This window comes from Ranitomeya variabilis, chromosome 2, assembly GCF_051348905.1.
Source record: "Ranitomeya variabilis isolate aRanVar5 chromosome 2, aRanVar5.hap1, whole genome shotgun sequence".
NCBI classification, from domain to species: domain Eukaryota; kingdom Metazoa; phylum Chordata; class Amphibia; order Anura; family Dendrobatidae; genus Ranitomeya; species Ranitomeya variabilis.
In genome coordinates, this window is record NC_135233.1 from 501,316,655 (window position 1) to 501,342,688 (window position 26,034).

Here is a 26,034-nt window from a genome sequence, read left to right on the forward strand (position 1 = left end):
CACTCACTCTCTCTTATCTCTCTCATCTATCCACCTGGTGTATTTTCAAGCAATTACAAGATTTTCAACATTAAGATTCATGCAAATTTATTTGTCGCACATAAATATTTTGGGGTAAAATTCAGCAAAATCTTCGAATTCTAATTTCAAAAGATCAGTTCATCCCTAGTCGAGATCTCTACTGTCAGCTCCCTTTTGCAATTGCCAATCAATAATGTCCAAGATTTGCTAAATGGAGAAAAGTCTGGATTGCTGCCGGTCATAGTAGCACATTTTGACAAAGAGGCTGCGCAAACAAGCAAGAGCAAAATTCAACTTGGCACTTTCATGTTGAAAATCAGCTTCTGGGACCCTTTGGGTGAATAGCCATACCACTAGTTCCACCAACAAATCAATGTAATGCTGAGTATAAGGAAGTAAGACTAGAGGGATCAGTGTGTCATACATTATGCCACTACTCACCATAATCTTGAGATTCTTTATATATTCCATATCTTTGTGGCGTCTCTGTGATTTTTGACTCAACACTAACCTGTTGGCTTCAAATCGTCTGACAATTCTTGTATTGTATAATGTATTCACTATTTTATATATTCATTTTTTTTTGTTTATGAATTGTTTGTATAGCCTTCAGCACACTCTTTTTTCCTATAATACTTTAAATAGACACAACACTAAATTTCTCATTTTACAATAGTAACTACCTGCCTGTCCGGATGAAACAGAACTAATGACAGTGGATTTGGAGTATTTTTCTGTTTTAAGTGTACTATATGAGCTGTTCATGTCTCGGTGCCAAAGCCCACATTTTCCACTGAGCGATCACAAGCCATAAAACCCCAGGCTGCCCACAACAAACTGTTCTACTGAACTGAAGAAGCATCTGCCCTCATTGAGCACTGAAAAGCATCAGCACCATTTGTTCTTAGGAGAGACTCTGACTGCGCTGTTGTCCTCATTACAGGTTGTGCTTAATGAAGCAGTGCAAAGGTGAGTGTAGTTATGCATTTGTTTTCTGGAGTTCCTTGACTTTGAGAAGAAATAAGTCCTTCTATTGGGTTCTTGCCACCTGCTGCCTATAGCAGTTTAAATGCCTTTTTATTATAATTAATTCTATGGGCACGGATGGCTGCATTTAATTGGTTTAAACAGGGCCAGCGTGCCTCCTGTACAGCTGCTTCAGAGGGCAAAGCCCAACCAGAGTGCAGTAAAGAGAAAACAATAGCTTGGGCAGTAGAGTTAAACTAGGGAAAAAAGGAATGTTGGAAGTAGTTTACATACATTTTTTCCCTCATTAATGGAGGATGAGGGACATAACTATACAGAAAACATGGGCAGTCCTCTGTGTATTATTCCTGATGTCATTCATTTGTGTCAATATTCTCTCTCCTTTTGGAACAAAACCACAAGCTAGGCTGCATAGAAAAAAAGATTTTGATAACTTGCATGTAGAGATGGGCGAACCCGAACAGTAAAGTTTGGGGTATGTATCAAACATGTTACTGTTTGGCTTCGGAAGTATTATTATTATTATTATTATTATTATTATTATTTATTTATATAGCACCATTGATTCCATGGTGCTGTACATGAGAAGGGGTTACATACAAGTTACAGATATCACTTACAGTAAACAAACAATGACGGACTGATACAAAGGAGCGAGGACCCAGCCCTTGCGGGCTTACGTTCTACAGGATTATGGGGAAGGAGACAGTACATTGGGGGTTGCAGGAGCTCCGGTGTTGGTGAGGCGGTAGCTTTGATAGTGATGAGGCGGCAGCATTGTCAGTGCAGGCTGTAGGCTTTCCTGAAGACATGAGTTTTCAGGTTCCGTCTGAAGGATCCGACTGTGGTTGATAGTCGGACGTGTTGGGGCAGAGAGTTCCAGAGGATGGGGGATATTCGGGAGAAGTCTTGGAGGCAATTGGATGAGGAGCGAATAAGTGTGGAGGAGAGAAGGAGGTCTTGGGAGGACCGGAGATTATGTGAGGGAAGATATTGGGAGATTAGTTCAGAGATATATGGAGGAGACAGGTTATGGATGGCTTTGTAGGTCAGTATTAGTAATTTGAACTGGATACGCTGAGGGAATGGGAGCCAGTGAAGAGATTTGCAGAGGGGGGAAGCGGGAGGAGCAGCGAGGAGAGATATGGATTAGTCGGGCAGCAGAGCTAAGGATGGACTGCAGAGGTGCAAGGGTGTTAGCAGGGAGGCCACAGAAAAGGATGTTGCAGTAGTCAAGGCGGGAGATGATGAGGGCATGCACAAGCATTTTATAAGATTGAGGGTTGAGGAAAGGACGGATTCTGGAGATATTTTTGAGCTGGAGGCGACAGGAGGTGGAAAGAGCTTGGATGTGCGGTTTGAAGGACAGGGCAGAGTCAAAGGTTACTCCGAGGCAGCGGACTTCGGGTACGGGGGAAAGCATGATGTCATTGATTGCGATAGATAGGTCAGGTAAGGAAGATTTGTGGGATGGAGGAAAGATGATGAGTTCAGATTTGTCCACATTGAGTTTGAGGAAGCGAGAGGCTCAGAAGTCTGAACATTAGGTATTTCCCATGCTGTCATCTGCATAACAGTGTGAGAAACACCTGCGACTCTGATTAGAGGTAAGACCATTACCGCCCGTCAGAGCTCTGCGATTCCCAGCTGTAACCAGAGGTAAAAAGTTTACCTCCGGTCACAGGCATCGGCTGATGGGACTACTGCTCCCATCAGCCTACTCCTGTTGTTGCTGATAACAGTAAGAGCAGGTGCTGCTGATGGGAATATTCATCAGCCGGCGCCTGTGCTATAAATAAATAATGACTTGGGGTATATTCTATTTTTGTTAATGAGCTCAAGCAAAACTGACAGCTACAGGCTGCAACCCTCAGCTGTAAGCCACCCCGGCCTAAAGATAGCAGCATGCAGCTGCCCCAAAAGAGATGGCAACGTAGCCCGATTCTACTCACTTACCCTGGTTGCGGGGTTGTTGCCAGCTCTTTACTTTACTAACCCCATAGTTAGATTGTAAAAAAGACAAAGCCAGAATAATATCCTTTAAAAAAATAACGACACAAACACCATTATTTGAAATAAAAATTAAAAAAACAAAGTTGAAACTCAAACAGCTTATGAACCCTCTATTCTTGATAGCCAGTCATGATAAAGGTGACAGTTGGGGGCTGCAGCCTGCAGCTGTCAGTTTTGCCTGCACTGATTATCAAAAATAGCAGAGACTCCACAACATTTTTTTATTTATTTATTTATAGCACAGGCGCCGGTTGATTAATACTTCAGCGGTGTCTGCTCTCCCTGTTATCAGTGGCAGCAGGTGTAGGCTGATGGGAGTATTACTCTCTCATCAGCTGATGTCTGTGACCATCACTAACCTTTTTACTGCCAGTCACAACTTCTGGCTCACGCTGTCATCTGGCAGCATGGGAACTGCAGCTGTCTGACCGATGGTAATGATCTTACCACTGATCAGAGCCCATGTTTGCCATGCTGTCATGCAGATGACAGCATAGCAAACAATGGATGTTCTGGTCCCCCGTTGATCTGAATGGTGTTCGTGTTCAGGTTCAGATACCAATGTGGTACCTGAACTGAACTTTTTTTAGATGCTCGTCCGAACCCGCTGGACCTGAAGATTCATGACTTCGCCCATAACTACTTGCATCACAATGGATCTCTTCTTGGTGTTTTAGGGATATTTCTTGGTACAATGTACATAGGAAACTGTTACCAGATTTTTGCCAAATTTTCTGAAAGTAGCGTATATAGAGACCCTAATTCCAGAAATATTTTACATTCTGGGCTGCTACTTTAGTTTTGATAAAGTCACTGTTTTATCAGTAAGTTATTATTATTAGAAGACTAGAAAACCTACTGCCATGTAGTCCTCCATATTCATGACCTATGAATAACTTCCCACTAGGGTTGAGCGAAACGGATCGGTCATTTTCAAAAGTCGCCGACTTTTGGCAAAGTCGGGTTTCATGAAACCCGATCCCATCCCAGCGTGGGATCGGCCATGCGGTACATGATCTTCGCGCCAAAGTTGCGTTTCCTATGATGCTTAAAGCGCCATTTCTCAGCCAATGAAGGTGCACGCAGAGTGTGGGCAGCGTGATGACATAGGCCCTGGTCCCCACCATCTTAGAGAAGGGCATGGCAGTGATTGGCTTGCTTTCTGCGGCGTCACAGGGGCTATAAAGGGGCGTTCCCGCCGACCGCCATCTTACTACTGCTGATCTGAGCGTAGGGAGAGGATGCTGCCGTTTAGTCAGAAGCAGGGATAGCGTTAGGCAGGGTAAATTGACCCCAAAACCGCTTGTGCTGTAGCGATTTCCACTGTCCAACACCACCTTTTATTTGCAGGGACAGTGGAGGCTAGATTTCTCTTCATCAGCTCTGTAGGTTATAAGGCTCCCTGATAGCTGCGTTGCTGTGTGTACGCCGCTGTGCAAACCAACTGCTTTTTTCAAAGCACAAATTCTGTTGCTCCTTCCTTTCTGCACAGCTATCTTGTTTGTTTGTCCACACTTTTGACTTTTGTGTGCAGCAGTCCTTTTAATTGCTGCCTGCCACACTTTTCTGAGATTACCATAGGGAGATAGTAATTGTAGTACAGTCCCTTTTTTTTTTTTGGCATATCTCTTCAACCCACTTTCTGCCACAGAAAATATACTGTAATACAGTGGCCCAGATTTATTCACTAGTCTCCCTGAAACAAAAAAAAGGGGCAGATTAAAATTGGCAAATCTGCATTAGTGCCAGTCCTGTGGGTGGCATCTGTCTTTGTTTTGCTGCCACAGAAAACCTATTGTATAACAGTGTGCCTGATTTCTTCCTAATTCTCCCATAAAAAAAAAAACAAGTGGGAGATTAAGATTGGCAAATCTGCATTAGTGCCAGTCCTGTGTGTGGCATCTGTCTTTCTTTTTCTGCCACAGAAAACCTACTGTATAACAGTGTGCCTGATTTTTTCCTCATTCTCACATAAAAAAAAAAAAATTGGGAGATTAAGATTGGCAAATCAGCATTAGTGCCAGTCCTGTGTGTGGCATCGGTCTTTCTTTTTCTGCCACAGAAAACCTACTGTATAACAGTGTAACAGTGTGCCTGATTTTTTCCTCATTCTCCCATAAAAAAAAAAAAAAAAATTGGGAGATTAAGATTGGCAAATCTGCATTAGTGCCAGTCCTGTGTGTGGTATCTGTCTTTCTTTTTCTGCCCCAGAAAACCTACTGTATAACAGTGTGCCTTGATTTCTTCCTAATTCTCCCATAAAAAAAAAACAAGTGGGAGATTAAGATTGGCAAATCTGCATTAGTGCCAATCCTGTGTGTGGCATCTGTCTTTCTTTTTCTGCCACAGAAAACCTACTGTATAACAGTGTGCCTGATTTTTTCCTCATTCTCCCATAAAAAAAAAAAAATTGGGAGATTAAGATTGGCAAATCTGCATTAGTGCCAGTCCTGTGTGTGGCATCGGTCTTTCCTTTTCTGCCACAGAAAACCTACTGTATAACAGTGTAACAGTGTGCCTGATTTTTTCCTCATTCTCCCATAAAAAAAAAAAAAAATGGGAGATTAAGATTGGCAAATCTGCATTAGTGCCAATCCTGTGTGTGGTATCTGTCTTTATTTTTCTGCCACAGAAAACCTACTGTATAACAGTGTGCCTGATTTCTTCCTAATTCTCCCATAAAAAAAAAACAAGTGGGAGATTAAGATTGGCAAATCTGCATTAGTGCCAGTCCTGTGTGTGGCATCTGTCTTTCTTTTTCTGCCACAGAAAACCTACTGTATAACTGTGGGCCTGATTTTCTCCTACTTCTCCCATAAAAAAAAAAAAATTGGGAGATTAAGATTGGCAAATCTGCATTAGTGCCAGTCCTGTGTGTGGCATGTGTCTTTGTTATTCTGCCACAGAAAACCTACTGTATAACTGTGGGCCTGATTTTTTCCTCATTCTCCCATAAAAAAAAACAAGTGGGAGATTAAGATTGGCAAATCTGCATTAGTGCCAGTCCTGTGTGTGGCATCTGTCTTTCTTTTTCTGCCACAGAAAACCTAATGTATAACAGTGTGCCTGATTTTTTCCTCATTCTCCCATAAAAAAAATACAAATTGGGAGATTAAGATTGGCAAATCTGCATTAGTGCCAGTCCTGTGTGAGGCATCTGTCTTTCTTTTTCTACCACAGAAAACCTACTGTATAACTGTGGGCCTGATTTTTTCCTACTTCTCCCATAAAAATAAATAAATTGGGAGATTAAGATTGACAAATCTGCATTAGTGCCAGTCCTGTGTGTGGCATCTGTCTTTATTTTCCTGCCACAGAAAGCCTACTGTATAACAGTGTGCCTGATTTTTTCCTCATTCTCCCATAAAAAAAAAAAAATTGGGAGATTAAGATTGGCAAATCTGCATTAGTGCCAGTCCTGTGTGTGGTATCTGTCTTTGTTTTTCTGCCACAGAAAATCTACTGTATAACTCTGGGCCTGATTTTTTCCTCATTCTCCCATAAAAAAAACAAGTGGGAGATTAAGATTGGCAAATCTGCATTAGTGCCAGTCCTGTGTGTGGCATCTGTCTTTCTTTTTCTGCCACAGAAAACCTACTGTATAACAGTGTGCCTGATTTTTTCCTCATTCTCACATAAAAAAAAAAAATGGGAGCTTAAGATTGGCAAATCTGCATTAGTGCCAGTCCTGTGTGTGGCATCGGTCTTTCTTTTTCTGCCACAGAAAACCTACTGTATAACAGCGTAACAGTGTGCCTGATTTTTTCCTCATTCTCCCATAAAAAAAAAAAAATTGGGAGATTAAGATTGGCAAATCTGCATTAGTGCCAGTCCTGTGTGTGGTATCTGTCTTTGTTTTTCTGCCACAGAAAATCTACTGTATAACTCTGGGCCTGATTTTTTCCTCATTCTCCCATAAAAAAAACAAGTGGGAGATTAAGATTGGCAAATCTGCATTAGTGCCAGTCCTGTGTGTGGCATCTGTCTTTCTTTTTCTGCCACAGAAAACCTACTGTATAACAGTGTGCCTGATTTTTTCCTCATTCTCACATAAAAAAAAAAAATGGGAGCTTAAGATTGGCAAATCTGCATTAGTGCCAGTCCTGTGTGTGGCATCGGTCTTTCTTTTTCTGCCACAGAAAACCTACTGTATAACAGCGTAAGGCCGGTTTCACACGTCAGTGGCTCCGGTACGTGAGGTGACAGTTTCCTCCCGTACCGGAGACACTGACACACGTAGACCCATAAAAATCAATGCATCTGTTCAGATGTCATTGATTTTGTGCGGACCGTGTGCGGACCGTGTCTCCGTGTGCCAAACACGGAGACATGTCAGTGTTCGTGGGAGCGCACGGATTACACGGACCCAATAGAGTCAATGGGTCCGTGTAAAACACGCACCTCACACGGACATTCTCCGTCTGGGGTCCGTGTGGCGTGCCGGAGACAGCGCTACAGTAAGCGCTGTCCCCCCCACATGGTGCTGAAGCCGCCATTCATATCTTCCCTGTAGCACCGTTTGCTACAGAGAAAATATGAATGATAGTGTTTAAAATAAAGATCCATGTGTCCGCCGCCCCCCCACCCCCTGTGCGCCCCCCCCCGCTGGTCAGAAAATACTTATCCGGGTCCCCCGTCGGCAGTCGCTCCTTCCTGGTCTGGCCGCGCCTCCTACTGTATGCGGCCGATTACACTCATGAATATGTGGCTCCACCTCCAATAGGGGCGGAGCCGCCTATTCATGAGTGTAAATGAGCGGCCCCACGTGACCGCATACAGTAAGCCGCGGCCAGACCAGGAAGGAGCGACTGCCGACGGGGGATCCGGGTGAGTATTTTCTGACCAGCGGGGGGGGCGCACAGGGGGTGGGGGGGCGGCGGACACATGGATCTTTATTTTAAACACTATTCTTCATATTTTCCCTGCAGCAAACGTTGCTGCAGGGATGATATGAATCGCAGCTTCAGCACCATGCAGAGTGGGTACCACACGCTCCGTGTGGTACCCACTCGCCATACGGGCGGCACACGTGTGCCGCAGGTATGGCCTCCGTGAGTTCCCAGGCACACGGACACGGATAACTCCGGTACCGATTTATTCCGGTACCGGAATTATCTGGACGTGTGGGACAGCCCTAACAGTGTGCCTGATTTTTTCCTCATTCTCCCATAAAAAAAAAAAAATTGGGAGATTAAGATTGGCAAATCTGCATTTGTGCCAGTCCTGTGTGTGGTATCTGTCTTTCTTTTTCTGCCACAGAAAACCTACTGTATAACAGTGTGCCTGATTTCTTCCTAATTCTCCTATAAAAAAAAAAAATTGGGAAATTAAAATTGGCAAATCTGCATTAGTGCCAGTCCTGTGTGTGGCATCTGTCTTTCTTTTTCTGCCACAGAAAACCTACTGTATAACAGTGTGCCTGATTTTTTTCTCATTCTCCCATAAAAAAAATAAAAATTGGGAGATTAAGATTGGCAAATCTGCATTAGTGCCAGTCCTGTGTGTGGCATCGGTCTTTCTTTTTCTGCCACAGAAAACCTACTGTATAACAGCGTAACAGTGTGCCTGATTTTTTCCTCATTCTCCCATAAAAAAAAAAAAATTGGGAGATTAAGATTGGCAAATCTGCATTTGTGCCAGTCCTGTGTGTGGTATCTGTCTTTCTTTTTCTGCCACAGAAAATCTACTGTATAACTCTGGGCCTGATTTTTTCCTCATTCTCCCATAAAAAAAACAAGTGGGAGATTAAGATTGGCAAATCTGCATTAGTGCCAGTCCTGTGTGTGGCATCTGTCTTTCTTTTTCTGCCACAGAAAACCTACTGTATAACAGTGTGCCTGATTTTTTCCTCATTCTCACATAAAAAAAAAAAATGGGAGCTTAAGATTGGCAAATCTGCATTAGTGCCAGTCCTGTGTGTGGCATCGGTCTTTCTTTTTCTGCCACAGAAAACCTACTGTATAACAGCGCAACAGTGTGCCTGATTTTTTCCTCATTCTCCCATAAAAAAAAAAAAATTGGGAGATTAAGATTGGCAAATCTGCATTTGTGCCAGTCCTGTGTGTGGTATCTGTCTTTCTTTTTCTGCCACAGAAAACCTACTGTATAACAGTGTGCCTGATTTCTTCCTAATTCTCCTATAAAAAAAAAAAATTGGGAAATTAAAATTGGCAAATCTGCATTAGTGCCAGTCCTGTGTGTGGCATCTGTCTTTCTTTTTCTGCCACAGAAAACCTACTGTATAACAGTGTGCCTGATTTTTTCCTCATTCTCCCATAAAAAAAATAAAAATTGGGAGATTAAGATTGGCAAATCTGCATTAGTGCCAGTCCTGTGTGAGGCATCTGTCTTTCTTTTTCTGCCACAGAAAACCTACTGTATAACTGTGGGCCTGATTTTTTCCTACTTATCCCATAAAAAAATAATTGAGAGAATAAGATTGGCAAATCTGCATTAGTGCCAGTCCTGTGTGTGGCATCTGTCTTTCCTTTTTTTCTGCCACAGAAAACCTACTGTATAAAAGTGTGCCTGATTTTTTCCTCATTCTCCCATAAAAAAAATAAAAAATTGGGAGATTAAGATTGGCAAATCTGCATTAGTGCCAGTCCTGTGTGTGGCATCTGTCTTTGTTTTTCAGCCACAGAAAACCTACTGTATAACTGTGGGCCTGATTTTTTCCTCATTCTCCCATAAAAAAAAACAAATGGGAGATTAAGATTGGCAAATCTGCATTAGTGCCAGTCCTGTGTGTGGCATCTGTCTTTCTTTTTCTGCCACAGAAAACCTACTGTATAACAGTGTGCCTGATTTTTTCCTCATTCTCACATAAAAAAAAAAAATGGGAGCTTAAGATTGGCAAATCTGCATTAGTGCCAGTCCTGTGTGTGGCATCGGTCTTTCTTTTTCTGCCACAGAAAACCTACTGTATAACAGCGTAACAGTGTGCCTGATTTTTTCCTCATTCTCCCATAAAAAAAAAAAAATTGGGAGATTAAGATTGGCAAATCTGCATTAGTGCCAGTCCTGTGTGTGGTATCTGTCTTTGTTTTTCTGCCACAGAAAATCTACTGTATAACTCTGGGCCTGATTTTTTCCTCATTCTCCCATAAAAAAAACAAGTGGGAGATTAAGATTGGCAAATCTGCATTAGTGCCAGTCCTGTGTGTGGCATCTGTCTTTCTTTTTCTGCCACAGAAAACCTACTGTATAACAGTGTGCCTGATTTTTTCCTCATTCTCACATAAAAAAAAAAAATGGGAGCTTAAGATTGGCAAATCTGCATTAGTGCCAGTCCTGTGTGTGGCATCGGTCTTTCTTTTTCTGCCACAGAAAACCTACTGTATAACAGCGTAACAGTGTGCCTGATTTTTTCCTCATTCTCCCATAAAAAAAAAAAAATCGGGAGATTAAGATTGGCAAATCTGCATTTGTGCCAGTCCTGTGTGTGGTATCTGTCTTTCTTTTTCTGCCACAGAAAACCTACTGTATAACAGTGTGCCTGATTTCTTCCTAATTCTCCTATAAAAAAAAAAATTGGGAAATTAAAATTGGCAAATCTGCATTAGTGCCAGTCCTGTGTGTGGCATCTGTCTTTCTTTTTCTGCCACAGAAAACCTACTGTATAACAGTGTGCCTGATTTTTTCCTACTTATCCCATAAAAAAATAATTGAGAGAATAAGATTGGCAAATATGCATTAGTGCCAGTCCTGTGTGTGGCATCTGTCTTTCCTTTTTTTCTGCCACAGAAAACCTACTGTATAAAAGTGTGCCTGATTTTTTCCTCATTCTCCCATAAAAAAAATAAAAAATTGGGAGATTAAGATTGGCAAATCTGCATTAGTGCCAGTCCTGTGTGTGGCATCTGTCTTTGTTTTTCAGCCACAGAAAACCTACTGTATAACTGTGGGCCTGATTTTTTCCTCATTCTCCCATAAAAAAAAACAAATGGGAGATTAAGATTGGCAAATCTGCATTAGTGCCAGTCCTGTGTTTGGCATCTGTCTTTCTTTTTCTGCCACAGAAAGCCTACTGTATAACAGTGTGCCTGATTTTTTCCTCATTCTCCCATAAAAAAAAAAAAATTGGGAGATTAAGATTGGCAAATCTACATTAGTGCCAGTCCTGTGTGTGGCATCTGTCTTTCTTTTTCTGTCACAGAAAACCTACTGTATAACAGTGGGCTTGATTTTTCACTGCATTCTGCCACACATAAAAAAGGGAGATTTACATACACAACAAGTTCACGTACACCTTCTACCTGGTTTTACAGGACCACCTAACGGTTGTTAGTTACGTTACATTTTTCAAATAATGAGGAAGTCTGGTGGAAGAGGTCGTGGCCGTGGGCGTTCATTGCCAGCTGGTAATGATGGTAGTGGTGGTGGTCGTGGAGCATCAGGTGGTCGTGGGAAAAGCAATATAGCCCCTAAGTCTCGAGTTGTTGAGCCTGCGTCATCGTCAGGCTCCACAAGGCCTCGAAGGCTCCCATTTCTGGGAGTAGGAAAACCGCTTTTGAAGCCGGAGCAGCAGGAACAAGTATTGGCTTTCATTGCTGACTCTGCCTCTAGCTCTTTCGCCTCCTCCTCGGAAAGTGCCAAATGTCAGAGCAGTGCGTCGTCAGTGGATGCTCCCGGTCAGGAACAAGTCGCTTCCTTGTGTCCTTCACGAATAACAATAGTGAAGGATGCGTCAGGCGACACAACTGGTTACTCCATGGAGCTCTTTACACATACCGTGCCTGGGTTAGAAAGGGAAATTGTTAACAGGATATGCCCATTACAAGATGAATCGGACATGGAGTGCACAGATGCACAGCCACAGCCAGATTATTATGCTGTTCCTTTGACTCAGATCAGAACATTGCCCTCGCAGTGTACTGATCCAGAATCTGACCCCGATGAGACTATGGAGCCCCCTTAACGAACGCTATAGCACCGGCTTACACGGTGACCCAGAGGAAGGTGCACAGAACATAGAAGAGGAGGTCATAGATGACCCAGTTGTTGACCCCGATTGGCAGCCATTGGGGGAACAGGGCGCAGGCAGCATTAGCTTTGAAGCGGAGGAGGAGGAGGAGCCGCAGCAGGCATCAACATCGCAACAGGTTCCATCTGGCAGGCACGTATCTGGCCAAAAACGTGTGGCAAAACCAAAACCAGTTGTAGGACAGCTTGGCCATCAGGTTAAAGTAGCTCAGTGTGCAATGCCTGAAAAGGTATACGATAGGAAGAGTGCAGTCTGGAATTTTTTTAACCAAGATCCCAATGATCAGCGCAAAGTCATCTGTAAGAAATGCTCAAGGACCTTCAGCAGAGGTCAGAATGTTAAAAATTTAAATACAAGTTGCATGCATAGACATTTAACCACCATGCACTTGCAAGCCTGGACAAACTACCAAACGTCCCTTAACGTTGTAGCACCCTCTCACAATGAAGCTAGTCAGCAACGCGACATCCCTTCCCTCACTGTAAGCCCACCGTTTACCACACCATCTGCAGGTAATGTGGGGGTTTCGTCGCAAGGCCAAAGCAGTCAGGGAATCACCAGGTTCGTGGTCGGAAAAATTGTATGTAGGGCAACATCAGGAATACCATCACCAACCCTCTCTCAGTCACCCATGTCCACCGGCACCCCCGCTAGTTCCACCATATGCAGCTCTCCAGTCCAGCTCACCCTACATGAGACTCTCATTAGAAAAAGGAAGTACTCATCCTCGCATCCGCGTACACAGGGTTTGAACGCCCACATTGCTAGACTAATCTCGTTAGAGATGATGCCCTACCGGTTAGTTGAAACCGAAGCTTTCAAAGCCATGATGGACTATGCTGTACCATGCTACGAGCTACCCAGTTGACACTTCTTTTCGAGAAAAGCCATCCCAGCCCTCCACCAACATGTAAAAGACCGCATTGTCCATGCGCTCAGGCAATCTGTGAGTAGAAAGGTGCACCTGACAACAGATGCATGGACCAGTAGGCATGGCCAGGGGCATTACGTCTCCATCACGGCACACTGGGTTAATGTGGTGGATGCAGGGTTCACAGGGGACAGTAATATTGGGACAGTTCTGCCTAGCCCATGGTGTAGGAAACAGTTGGCTGTAGGCGTTCGTCCCCCCTCCTCCTCCTCATCCTCCAGCAGAAGCGAGAGCTCGTCCACAGACCGCAGTCGCACGACCACTCCATCCGCAGCTGCCACTGTTGCACACGAGGTGTCCAATTATGGAACAGCTTGTGTCAAGCGTCAGCAGGCTGTATTGGCAATGAAGTGTTTGGGCGACAACAGACACACCGCGGAAGTTCTGTCCGAGTTCTTGCAGCAAGAAACTCAGTCATGGCTGGGCACTGTACATCTTGAGGCAGGCAAGGTAGTGAGTGACAAAGGAAGGAATTTTATGGCTGCCATAGCCCTTTCACAACTGAAACACATTCCTTGCCTGGCTCACACCTTAAACCTGGTGGTGCAGTGCTTTCTGAAAAGTTATCCGGGGTTACCCGACCTGCTGCTGAAAGTGCGCAGACTTTGCTCTCACATCCGCCGTTCGCCCGTACACTCCATCCGTATGCAGAACCATCAGCGGTCTTTGAACCTTCCCCAGCATTGCCTAATCATCGACGTTGCAACAAGGTGGAACTTCACACTGCACATGCTTCATAGACTGTGCGAACAGAGGCGTGCTGTTATGTATTTGTGGGAGGATACACATACACGGGCAGGCAGTTGGATGGCAGACATGGAGTTGTGAGCTGTGCAGTGGTCGAAGCTCCAAGACCTGTGTCAAGTCCTTCAGTGTTTTGAGGAATGCACACAGCTGGTTAGTGCAGATAACGTCATAATAAGCATGAGCATCCCCCTAATGCGTCTGCTGATGCAAAGTTTGACGCACATAAAGGAGCAGGCATCTGCAGCCGAGGACGAGGGAAGCCTTGATGACAGTCAGCCATTGTCTGCTCAGGGAAGTGTACAGGACGAGGTGGCGGGCGAAGAGGAGGAGGACGAGGAGGGTGATGGGGATGAGTATTTTTTGAATGAGGAAGCATCTCAGGGGGCAATAGAAAGTGCTGGCGGGGCAAGGCTGGGTTCAGGGTTTTTGAGGGAGACAAGTGATGTTAATTTGCCCGAAAGTGCTCCTCAACCCAGCATATGCACTGACTTGACAACTGGAACATTGGCCCACATGGCGGATTATGCCTTGCATATCCTCAAAAGGGACCTACGCATTATAAAAATGTTGACCGATGACGATTACTGGTTGGCCTGCCTCCTTGATCCTCGCTATAAAGGCAAATTGCTAAATATCATGCCACATGAGAACCTCGAACAAATATTGGCAACCAAACAAGCTACTCTTGTAGACCGTTTGATTCAGGCATTCCCAGCACACAGCGCCGGTGATGGTTCTCACACGAGCTGCAGGGGGCAACAGGGCAGAGGTGTTAGAGGTGCACAAATCAGAAGTGGCGTAGGACAGAGGGGTTTTCTGACCAGGTTGTGGAGTGATTTCGCAATGACCGCAGACAGGTACTGCAGCATCAATTCAAAGTGACAGGAGACAGCATTTGTCCAGTATGGTTACTAACTATTTTTCCTCCATTACCGATGTTCTCCCTCAACCGTCATTCCCCTTTGATTACTGGGCATCCAAAATAGACACCTGGCCTGAATTGGCCGAATATGCATTGCAGGAGATTGGTTGCCCAGCAGCTAGTGTGCTATCAGAAAGAGTATTCAGTGCTGCTGGTTCTATACTGACCGAAAAAAGGACTCGCCTGGCTATCCAAAATGTTGATGATCTAACCTTCATTAAAATGAACCACTCATGGATTTCTAATTATTTTGCCCCACCTTTCCCGGCTGACACCTAGCTTTCCCGTAAAAAGGTCTTGCTTTGGGACTGGTATTACTGACTGTTCCAATCTCATAATTTGCTGCTGCTGTTTGTCCAGCATACGACATGTTTACACCTCCCTAAATGGCCTAACTCCCCCCACGGGGCCGTGGTCTTGCCACTTGGCGCAAGCACCCGTCAGAGTGCCGTTTGTCTGAAGAGGTGGGTGTGCCCACTTTTGGTCGACGGCACTGGCACTGGGTCCCTCATAGTACAATGAATTGTCTCTGGCGGTGGTGGCGCGCACCCAACGTCAGACACACCGTTGTAACATGAGGGGCCCTGGGCTTGTACCGCCGTCCAGGAGAGAGTTTCCCCCACCCAGGTCAAACTGTGCTCTACCACTTGCAAAATTATATCTCGATGCTCCACCACTGTTTAGTCTATGCGCTGAAATCCTTCAATGACTGTCACAGACAATAACAATTTGTTGACATGTATGATGCTAGTTAAAATAGTCAGGGGCCCTGTCCTACATTTACACCAGTAAATACTTTGCGCCAAATTACAATGTCAGAAAGTCAGCATAGGAGCACACTCCTGTACCTAAGTATGCCACCCTTTTTTGGGGGGGTTGTTTTTTTTGGGAGACATTAACATCTATTTTGTTTTTGGGAGTACTTAGTGTGTCAGACACTCCTTCCAATTGTCCTCCGCTGACCACACCAATGCTGCCTGTGTACCCCTGCCACCTAATGGAAGAATAGAGCCTATTTTATTATTTTAGGATTGGAAGTCTGTCTGCGGTCCCTCCTTCCAATTGTCCTCCGCTGACCACACCAATGCTGCCTGTGTACCCCTGCCACCTAATGGAAGCTGCATAGAGCCTATTTTATTATTTTAGGCCTAGGAAGTCTGCCTGCGGTCCCTCCTTCCAATTGTCCTCCGCTGACCACACCAATGGTGCCTGAGTACCCCTGCCACCTAATGGAAGCCGCATAGAGCCTATTTTATTATTTTAGGCCTAGGAAGTTTGTATGCGGTCCCTCCTTCAAATTGTCCTCCACTGACCACACCAATGCTGCCTGTGTACCCCTGCCACGTAATGGAAGCTGCATAGAGCCTATTTTATTATTTTAGGCCTAGGAAGTCTGTCTGCAGTCCCTCCTTCCAATTGTCCTCCGCTGACCACACCAATGCTGCCTGTGTACCCCTGCCACCTAATGGAAGCTGCATAGAGCCTATTTTATTATTTTAGGCCTAGGAAGTCTGTCTGCGGTCCCTCCTTCAAATTGTCCTCCACTGACCACACCAATGCTGCCTTTGTACCCCTGCCACCTAATGGAAGCTGCATAGAGCCTATTTTATTATTTTAGGCCTAGGAAGTCTGTCTGCGGTCCCTCTTTCAAATTGTCCTCCACTGACCACACCAATGCTGCCTGTGTACCCCTGCCACCTAATGGAAGCTGCATAGAGCCAATTTTATTATTTTAAGCCTAGGAAGTCTGTCTGCGGTCCCTCCTTCAAATTGTCCTCCACTGACCACACCAATGCTGCCTGTGTACCCCTGCCACATAAAGAAAGCTGCATAGAGCCTATTTTATCATTTTGGGCCTAGGAAGTCTGTCTGCGGTCCCTCTTTCAAATTGTCCTCCGCTGACCACACCAATGCTGCCTGAGTACCCCTGCCACCTAATGGAAGCTGCATAGAGCCTATTTTATTATTTTAGGCCTAGGAAGTCTGTCTGCGGTCCCTCCTTCAAATTGTCCTCCACTGACCACACCAATGCTGCCTGTGTACCCCTGCCACCTAATGGAAGCTGCATAGAGCCTATATTATTATTTTAGGCCTAGGAAGTCTGTCTGCGGTCCCTCCTTCCAATTGTCCTCCGCTGACCACACCAATGCTGCCTGTGTACCCCTGCCACCTTATGGAAGCTGCATAGAGCCTATTTTATTATTTTAGGCCTAGGAAGTCTTTCTGCGGTCCCTCCCTCCAATTGTCCATCGCTGACCACACCAATGCTGCCTGAGTACCCCTGCCACCTAAAGGAAGCTGCATAGAGCCTATTTTATTATTTTAGGCCTAGGAAGTCTGTCTGCGGTCCCTCCTTCCAATTGTCCTCAGCTGACCACATCAATGCTGCCTGAGTACCCCTGCCACCTAATGGAAGCTGCATAGAGCCTATTTTATTATTTTGGGCCTAGGAAGTCTGTCTGCGGTCCCTCCTTCCAATTGTCCTCCGCTGACCACAGCAATGCTGCCTGAGTACTCCTGCCACCTAATGGAAGCTGCATAGAGCCTATTTTATTATTTTAGGCCTAGGAAGTCTGCCTGCGGTCCCTCCTTCCAATTGTCCTCCGCTGACCACACCAATGGTGCCTGAGTACCCCTGCCACCTAATGGAAGCCGCATAGAGCCTATTTTATTATTTTAGGCCTAGGAAGTTTGTATGCGGTCCCTCCTTCAAATTGTCCTCCACTGACCACACCAATGCTGCCTGTGTACCCCTGCCACGTAATGGAAGCTGCATAGAGCCTATTTTATTATTTTAGGCCTAGGAAGTCTGTCTGCAGTCCCTCCTTCCAATTGTCCTCCGCTGACCACACCAATGCTGCCTGTGTACCCCTGCCACCTAATGGAAGCTGCATAGAGCCTATTTTATTATTTTAGGCCTAGGAAGTCTGTCTGCGGTCCCTCCTTCAAATTGTCCTCCACTGACCACACCAATGCTGCCTGTGTACCCCTGCCACCTAATGGAAGCTGCATAGAGCCTATTTTATTATTTTAGGCCTAGGAAGTCTGTCTGCGGTCCATCTTTCAAATTGTCCTCCACTGACCACACCAATGCTGCCTGTGTACCCCTGCCACCTAATGGAAGCTGCATAGAGCCAATTTTATTATTTTAAGCCTAGGAAGTCTGTCTGCGGTCCCTCCTTCAAATTGTCCTCCACTGACCACACCAATGCTGCCTGTGTACCCCTGCCACATAAAGAAAGCTGCATAGAGCCTATTTTATCATTTTGGGCCTAGGAAGTCTGTCTGCGGTCCCTCTTTCAAATTGTCCTCCGCTGACCACACCAATGCTGCCTGAGTACCCCTGCCACCTAATGGAAGCTGCATAGAGCCTATTTTATTATTTTAGGCCTAGGAAGTCTGTCTGCGGTCCCTCCTTCAAATTGTCCTCCACTGACCACACCAATGCTGCCTGTGTACCCCTGCCACCTAATGGAAGCTGCATAGAGCCTATATTATTATTTTAGGCCTAGGAAGTCTGTCTGCGGTCCCTCCTTCCAATTGTCCTCCGCTGACCACACCAATGCTGCCTGTGTACCCCTGCCACCTTATGGAAGCTGCATAGAGCCTATTTTATTATTTTAGGCCTAGGAAGTCTTTCTGCGGTCCCTCCCTCCAATTGTCCATCGCTGACCACACCAATGCTGCCTGAGTACCCCTGCCACCTAAAGGAAGCTGCATAGAGCCTATTTTATTATTTTAGGCCTAGGAAGTCTGTCTGCGGTCCCTCCTTCCAATTGTCCTCAGCTGACCACATCAATGCTGCCTGAGTACCCCTGCCACCTAATGGAAGCTGCATAGAGCCTATTTTATTATTTTGGGCCTAGGAAGTCTGTCTGCGGTCCCTCCTTCCAATTGTCCTCCGCTGACCACAGCAATGCTGCCTGAGTACTCCTGCCACCTAATGGAAGCTGCATAGAGCCTATTTTATTATTTTAGGCCTAGGAAGTCTGCCTGCGGTCCCTCCTTCCAATTGTCCTCCGCTGACCACACCAATGGTGCCTGAGTACCCCTGCCACCTAATGGAAGCCGCATAGAGCCTATTTTATTATTTTAGGCCTAGGAAGTTTGTATGCGGTCCCTCCTTCAAATTGTCCTCCACTGACCACACCAATGCTGCCTGTGTACCCCTGCCACGTAATGGAAGCTGCATAGAGCCTATTTTATTATTTTAGGCCTAGGAAGTCTGTCTGCAGTCCCTCCTTCCAATTGTCCTCCGCTGACCACACCAATGCTGCCTGTGTACCCCTGCCACCTAATGGAAGCTGCATAGAGCCTATTTTATTATTTTAGGCCTAGGAAGTCTGTCTGCGGTCCCTCCTTCAAATTGTCCTCCACTGACCACACCAATGCTGCCTGTGTACCCCTGCCACCTAATGGAAGCTGCATAGAGCCTATTTTATTATTTTAGGCCTAGGAAGTCTGTCTGCGGTCCATCTTTCAAATTGTCCTCCACTTACCACACCAATGCTGCCTGTGTACCCCTGCCACCTAATGGAAGCTGCATAGAGCCAATTTTATTATTTTAAGCCTAGGAAGTCTGTCTGCGGTCCCTCCTTCAAATTGTCCTCCACTGACCACACCAATGCTGCCTGTGTACCCCTGCCACATAAAGAAAGCTGCATAGAGCCTATTTTATCATTTTGGGCCTAGGAAGTCTGTCTGCGGTCCCTCTTTCAAATTGTCCTCCGCTGACCACACCAATGCTGCCTGAGTACCCCTGCCACCTAATGGAAGCTGCATAGAGCCTATTTTATTATTTTAGGCCTAGGAAGTCTGTCTGCGGTCCCTCCTTCAAATTGTCCTCCACTGACCACACCAATGCTGCCTGTGTACCCCTGCCACCTAATGGAAGCTGCATAGAGCCTATATTATTATTTTAGGCCTAGGAAGTCTGTCTGCGGTCCCTCCTTCCAATTGTCCTCCGCTGACCACACCAATGCTGCCTGTGTACCCCTGCCACCTTATGGAAGCTGCATAGAGCCTATTTTATTATTTTAGGCCTAGGAAGTCTTTCTGCGGTCCCTCCCTCCAATTGTCCATCGCTGACCACACCAATGCTGCCTGAGTACCCCTGCCACCTAAAGGAAGCTGCATAGAGCCTATTTTATTATTTTAGGCCTAGGAAGTCTGTCTGCGGTCCCTCCTTCCAATTGTCCTCAGCTGACCACATCAATGCTGCCTGAGTACCCCTGCCACCTAATGGAAGCTGCATAGAGCCTATTTTATTATTTTGGGCCTAGGAAGTCTGTCTGCGGTCCCTCCTTCCAATTGTCCTCCGCTGACCACAGCAATGCTGCCTGAGTACTCCTGCCACCTAATGGAAGCTGCATAGAGCCTATTTTATTATTTTTGGCCTAGGAAGTCTGTCTGCGGTCTCTCCTTCCAATTGTCCTCCGCTGACCACACCAATGCTGCCTGAGTACCCCTGCCACCTAATGGAAGCTGCATAGAGCCTATTTTATTATTTTAGGCCTAGGAAGTCTGTCTGCGGTCCCTCCATCCAATTGTCCTTCACTGACCAGTGACCACACCAATGCTGCCTGTGTACTCCTGCCACCTAATGGAAGCTGCATAGAGCCTATTTTATTATTTTAGGCCTAGGAAGTCTGTCTGCGGTCCCTCCTTCCAATTTTCCTCCACTGACCATTGACCACACCAATGCTGCCTGTGTACCCCTGCCACCTAATGGAAGCTTCATAGAGCCTATTTTACTATTTTGGGCCTAGGAAGTCTGTCTGCGGTCCCTCCTTCCAATTGTCCTCCGCTGACCACACCAATGCTGCCTGAGTACCCCTGCCACCTACTGGAAGCTGCATAGAGCCTATTTTATTATTTTAGGCCTAGGAAGTCTGTCTGCGGTCCCTCCTTCCAATTGTCCTCCGCTGACCACACCAATGCTGCCTGAGTACTCCTGCCACCTAATGGAAGCTGCATAGAGCCTATTTTATTATTTTGTGCCTAGGAAGTCTGTCTGCGGTCCCTCCTTCCAATTGTCCTTTGCTGACCACACCAATGCTGCCTGAGTACCCCTGCCACCTAATGGAAGCTGCATAGAGCCTATTTTATTATTTTAGGCCTAGGAAGTCTGTCTGCGGTCCCTCCTTCCAATTGTCCTCCACTGACCACACCAATGCTGCCTGTGTACCCCTGTAACTAATTTAAAAATGCATAGAGCAAACTTTATTAGTTAACACACACTACCTTTGTCTGTCTGCGGCGCCACTCAATCACGCTGTCCTCCACTGAAAAAGCTGAACTTCAACCTTCAGGCTCTCATTAAGTAGTTGTTTATATAAGACAGCAGTTGCCTTACTACTTTGGTTGGGGCCTAGTAATGGTGTCTGCAGCTCCTTGGTGTTCTCCTCCAGGTTTCCTTGTCTGAGCTTCAACCTTCAGGCTCTCATTAAGTATTTTTTAATGTCACACTGCAGTTGCCCTACTACTTTGGTTGGGGCCCAGTAACGGTGTCTGCCGCTCCTTGGTGTTCTCCTCCTCCTTGGTGTTCTCCTCCAGGTTTCCTTGTCTGAGCTTCATCCTTCAGGCTCTCATTGAGTATTTTTTAATGTCACACTGCAGTTGCCTTACTACTTTTGTTGGGGCCTAGTAACGGTGTCTGCCGCTCCTTGGTGTTCTCCTCCTCCTTGGTGTTCTCCTCCAGGTTTCCTTGTCTGAGCTTCAACCTTCAGGCTCTCATTGAGTATTTTTTAATGTCACACTGCAGTTGCCCTACTACATTGGTTCGGACCTAGTAACAGTGTCTGCTGCTCCTTGGTGTTCTCCTCCTCCTTGGTGTTCTCCTCCAGGTCTCCTTGTCTGAGCTTCAACCTTCAGGCTCTCATTGAGTATTTTTTAATGTCACACTGCAGTTGCCCTACTACTTTTGTTGGGGCCTAGTAACGGTGTCTGCCGCTCCTTGGTGTTCTCCTCCTCCTTGATGTTCTCCTCCAGGTTTCCTTTTCTGAGCTTCAACCTTCAGGCTCTCATTGAGTATGTTTTAATGTCACACTGCAGTTGCCCTACTACTTTTGTTGGGGCCTAGTAACGGTGTCTGCCGCTCCTTGGTGTTCTCCTCCTCCTTGGTGTTCTCCTCCAGGTTTCCTTGTCTGAGCTTCAACCTTCAGGCTCTCATTGAGTATTTTTTAATGTCACACTGCAGTTGCCCTACTACATTGGTTCGAACCTAGTAACGGTGTCTGCTGCTCCTTGGTGTTCTCCTCCTCCTTGGTGTTCTCCTCCAGGTCTCCTTGTCTGAGCTTCAACCTTCAGGCTCTCATTGAGTATTTTTTAATGTCACACTGCAGTTGCCCTACTACTTTGGTTGGGGCCTAGTAACGGTGTCTGCCGCTCCTTGGTGTTCTCCTCCTCCTTAGTGTTCTCCTCCAGGTTTCCTTGTCTGAGCTTCAACCTTCAGGCTCTCATTGAGTATTTTTTAATGTCACACTGCAGTTGCCCTACTACTTTGGTTGGGGCCTAGTAACGGTGTCTGCCGCTCCTTAGTGTTCTCCTCCTCCTTGATGTTCTCCTCTAGGTTTCCTTGTCTGAGCTTCAACCTTCAGGCTCTCATTGAGTATATTTTAATGTCACACTGCAGTTGCCCTACTACTTTTGTTGGGGCCTAGTAACGGTGTCTGCCGCTCCTTGGTGTTCTCCTCCTCCTTGGTGTTCTCCTCCAGGTTTCCTTGTCTGAGCTTCAACCTTCAGGCTCTCATTGAGTATTTTTTAATGTCACACTGCATTTGCCCTACTACTTTGGTTCGTACCTAGTAACGGTGTCTGCCGCTCCTTGGTGTTCTCCTCCAGGTTTCCTTGTCTGAGCTTCAACCTTCAGGTTCTCATTAAGTATTTTTTAATGTCACACTGCAGTTGCCCTACTACTTTGGTTGGGGCCTAATAACGGTGTCTGCCGCTCCTTGGTGTTCTCCTCCAGGTTTCCTTGTCTGAGCTTCAACCTTCAGGCTCTCATTATGTATTTTTTAATGTCACACTGCAGTTGCCCTACTACTTTGGTTGGGGCCTAGTAACGGTGTCTGCCGCTCCTTGGTGTTCTCCTCCACTGAACAAAGCAGTGCCGCCTGTTTACTCCTGTTACCAATTTTGAACTTAATTTGGCTCACTTTATTACTTGGACCTACTAACTGTGTCAGCCTCTCCTTACAGTTGTCCTCCACTGAACAAAGCAATGCCGCCTGGTTAGTCCTGTTACCAATTTTGAACTGCATTTAGCCTACTTTATTCTTTGGCCCTATATCTGTGTTTCCTCCTCATCCTGCCCATTGCCCAGCCACTGCTAGATGAGTCTGCTGCTACATTGAACCAGACCACTACATTCCCCTTGCACTCTACACAGCCAGAATCTGACCCTGCTGAAAGTAAGGTTCCCCTTCCCGCATGCTATACCACCTTACAAAGGGACAAAGAGGAAGGTGCAGATGAAAGTGCAGGTTCCTTCATCAGGTGGAGGGGCATACTCGTTGGCGACGTCACTGGCACAGGGCCCCTCAGAGTATGCAAAAGTGTCGCTGCCGGTGGGAGGCGCCCCCGCCGTGCAAACACACCGCTGTACTTTGAGTGGCCCTGTGCCAGTGCCAATGCCAACTAGTGGGCCCCCCCTGCTTGCTCAGGATCACAGCACTTGCAAACTTGACATACTTACCTCTCACTGCTCCACCGCCGTGACATAGTCCACGTTTCCTGGGCCCACTAAAAACTTGAACCAGCCCTACCCCCCACAACTTTAGCCAAATGACCCCCAATTTCCAATGCCTATCTATTATTATAAAGTAAATTAAGATTGACAAGCTTCAGTAACAAGAATGGATGTTTTTGCCATTAAAATGGGCACTGTAGGTGTTTTCCTGGCCTCCACTCACTGCCGACTATGCTTCTCCATTGACTTGCATTGGGTTTCATGTTTCGGTCGATCCCCGACTTTTCGCGATAATCGGCCGATTTCACTCTACTCGACTTTTGACAAAGTCGGGTTTCGCAAAACCCGACTCGACCCCAAAAAAGGAAAAGTCGCTCAACCCTACTTCCCACCACTAATTAGCAGCTTTCCGCCTATGCACAGTCTACACAGAAAGCTGCCAATCAGTGGTGTGAGCAGGGTTATACAGAGCTCGGCATTTAGTGAACTGGTAGATCTGCTGCAGATAAAACAGCAATTTTAGCAAAACAGCAGCATGCAGCCCCGTAAGTTACACATCACTGTTATTGTGGCCTCTGTCCCTACATGAAGCTGCTCTCATGTGTGGTGGCAAGAACCTGATAATAGATTCCTTTAAAAGGCATTTTCTAGATGTAATTTTTTCCACTCTTACTCTAGCTAAAAAAAAGAAAATGTTCATGCTTCACAAGTCTTTATTAGGCTACGTTCACATTAGCGTTAAGCTAATGTGCGTCGGGTTTGCGTCGGCGACGCAGCGGCGACGCATGCGTCATGCGCCCCCTATACTTAACATGGGGGACGCATGCGTTTTTTTTTGTTGCGTTGTGCCACACATGCGTCTTTTTTGCCGCAAGCGTCGGACCAAGAAAACGCAACAAGTTGCATTTTTCTTGCGTCCGATTTTCGGCAAAAAACGACGCATGCGTCGCAAAACGCAGCGTTTTTGCGTGCGTTTTGCCGCGTTTTTGCGTGCGTTGTGCGTTGCGTCGCCGACGCAGCGGCGCACAACGCTAGTGTGAACTTAGCCTAAGATCACTCAGTGGTTGTGAGATGACTTGTAAGCCTGTTTAGTGTTTTACTTATATATTGCAATAATGTATTTAATGTGAATCATAAGAAATTGCAGTTCTTCATGAAAATGACAAAATGGTAAAAGTAGGCACATCTCTAATACACTGAAGGGGACTATCCATGAAAAAGACTGAGTACCAATTAATTATAGCATTTAACCCCTTCCTGACATCTGATGTACTATCCCGTCGAGGTGGGGTGGGCCCGTATGACCACCAACGGGATAGTACGTCATACGCGATCGGCCGCGCTCACGGGGGGAGCGCGGCCGATCGCGGCCGGGTGTCAGCTGCATATCGCAGCTGACATCCGGCACTATGTGCCAGGAGCGGTCACGGACCGCCCCCGGCACATTAACCCCCGGCACACCGCGATCAAACATGATCGCGGTGTACCGGCGGTATAGGGAAGCATCGCCCAGGGAGGGGGCTCCCTGCGGGCTTCCCTGAGACCCCCGAAGCAACGCAATGTGATCGCGTTGCTCCGAGGGTCTCCTACCTCCCTCCTCGCCGCAGGTCCCGGATCCAAGATGGCCGCGGCATCCGGGTCCTGCAGGGAGGGAGGTGGCTTACCGAGTGCCTGCTCAGTGCAGACACTTGGTAAGCCTGCAGCCCTGCACAGCAGATCGCAGATCTGGCAGAGTGCTGTGCACACTGCCAGATCAATGATCTGTGATGTCCCCCCCTGGGACAAAGTAAAAAAGTTAAAAAAAAAATCCCCACATGTGTAAAAAAATAAATAAAAAATAAATTCCTAAATAAAGAAAAAAATATATATATTATTCCCATAAATACATTTCTTTTGCTAAATAAAATAAAAAAAACAATAAAAGTACACATATTTAGTATCGCCGCGTCCATAACGACCCAACCTATAAAACTGCCCCACTAGTTAACCCCTTCAGTAAACACCGTAAGAAAAAAAAAAAAAAACGAGGCAAAAAACAACGCTTTATTATCATACCGCCAAACAAAAAGTGGAATAACACGCGATCAAAAAGACTGATATAAATAAGCATGGTACCGCTGAAAATGTCATCTTGTCCCACAAAAAAGGAGCCACCATACAGCATCATCAGCAAAAAAATAAAAAAGTTATAGTCCTGAGAATAAAGCGATACCAAAATAATTATTTTTTCTATAAAATAGTTTTTATCGTATAAAAGCGCCAAAACATTAAAAAAATGATATAAATGAGATATCGCTGTAATCGTACTGACCCGACAAATAAAACTGCTTTATCAATTTTACCAAACGCGGAACGGTATAAACGCCTCCCCCAAAAGAAATTCATGAATAGCTGGTTTTTGATCACTCTGCCTCACAAAAATCGGAATAAAAAGCGATCAAAAAATGTCACGTGTCCGAAAATGTTACCAATAAAAACGTCAACTCGTCCCACAAAAAACAAGATCTCACATGACTCTGTGGACTCAAATATGGAAAAATTACAGCTCTCAAAATGTGGTAACGCAAAAAATATTTTTTGCAATGAAAAGCGTCTTTCAGTGTGTGACGGCTGCCAATCATAAAAATCCGCTAAAAAAACCCGCTATAAAAGTAAATCAAACCCCCCTTCATCACCCCCTTAGTTAGGGAAAAATTAAAAAATTAAAAAATGTATTTATTTCCATTTTCCCATTAGGG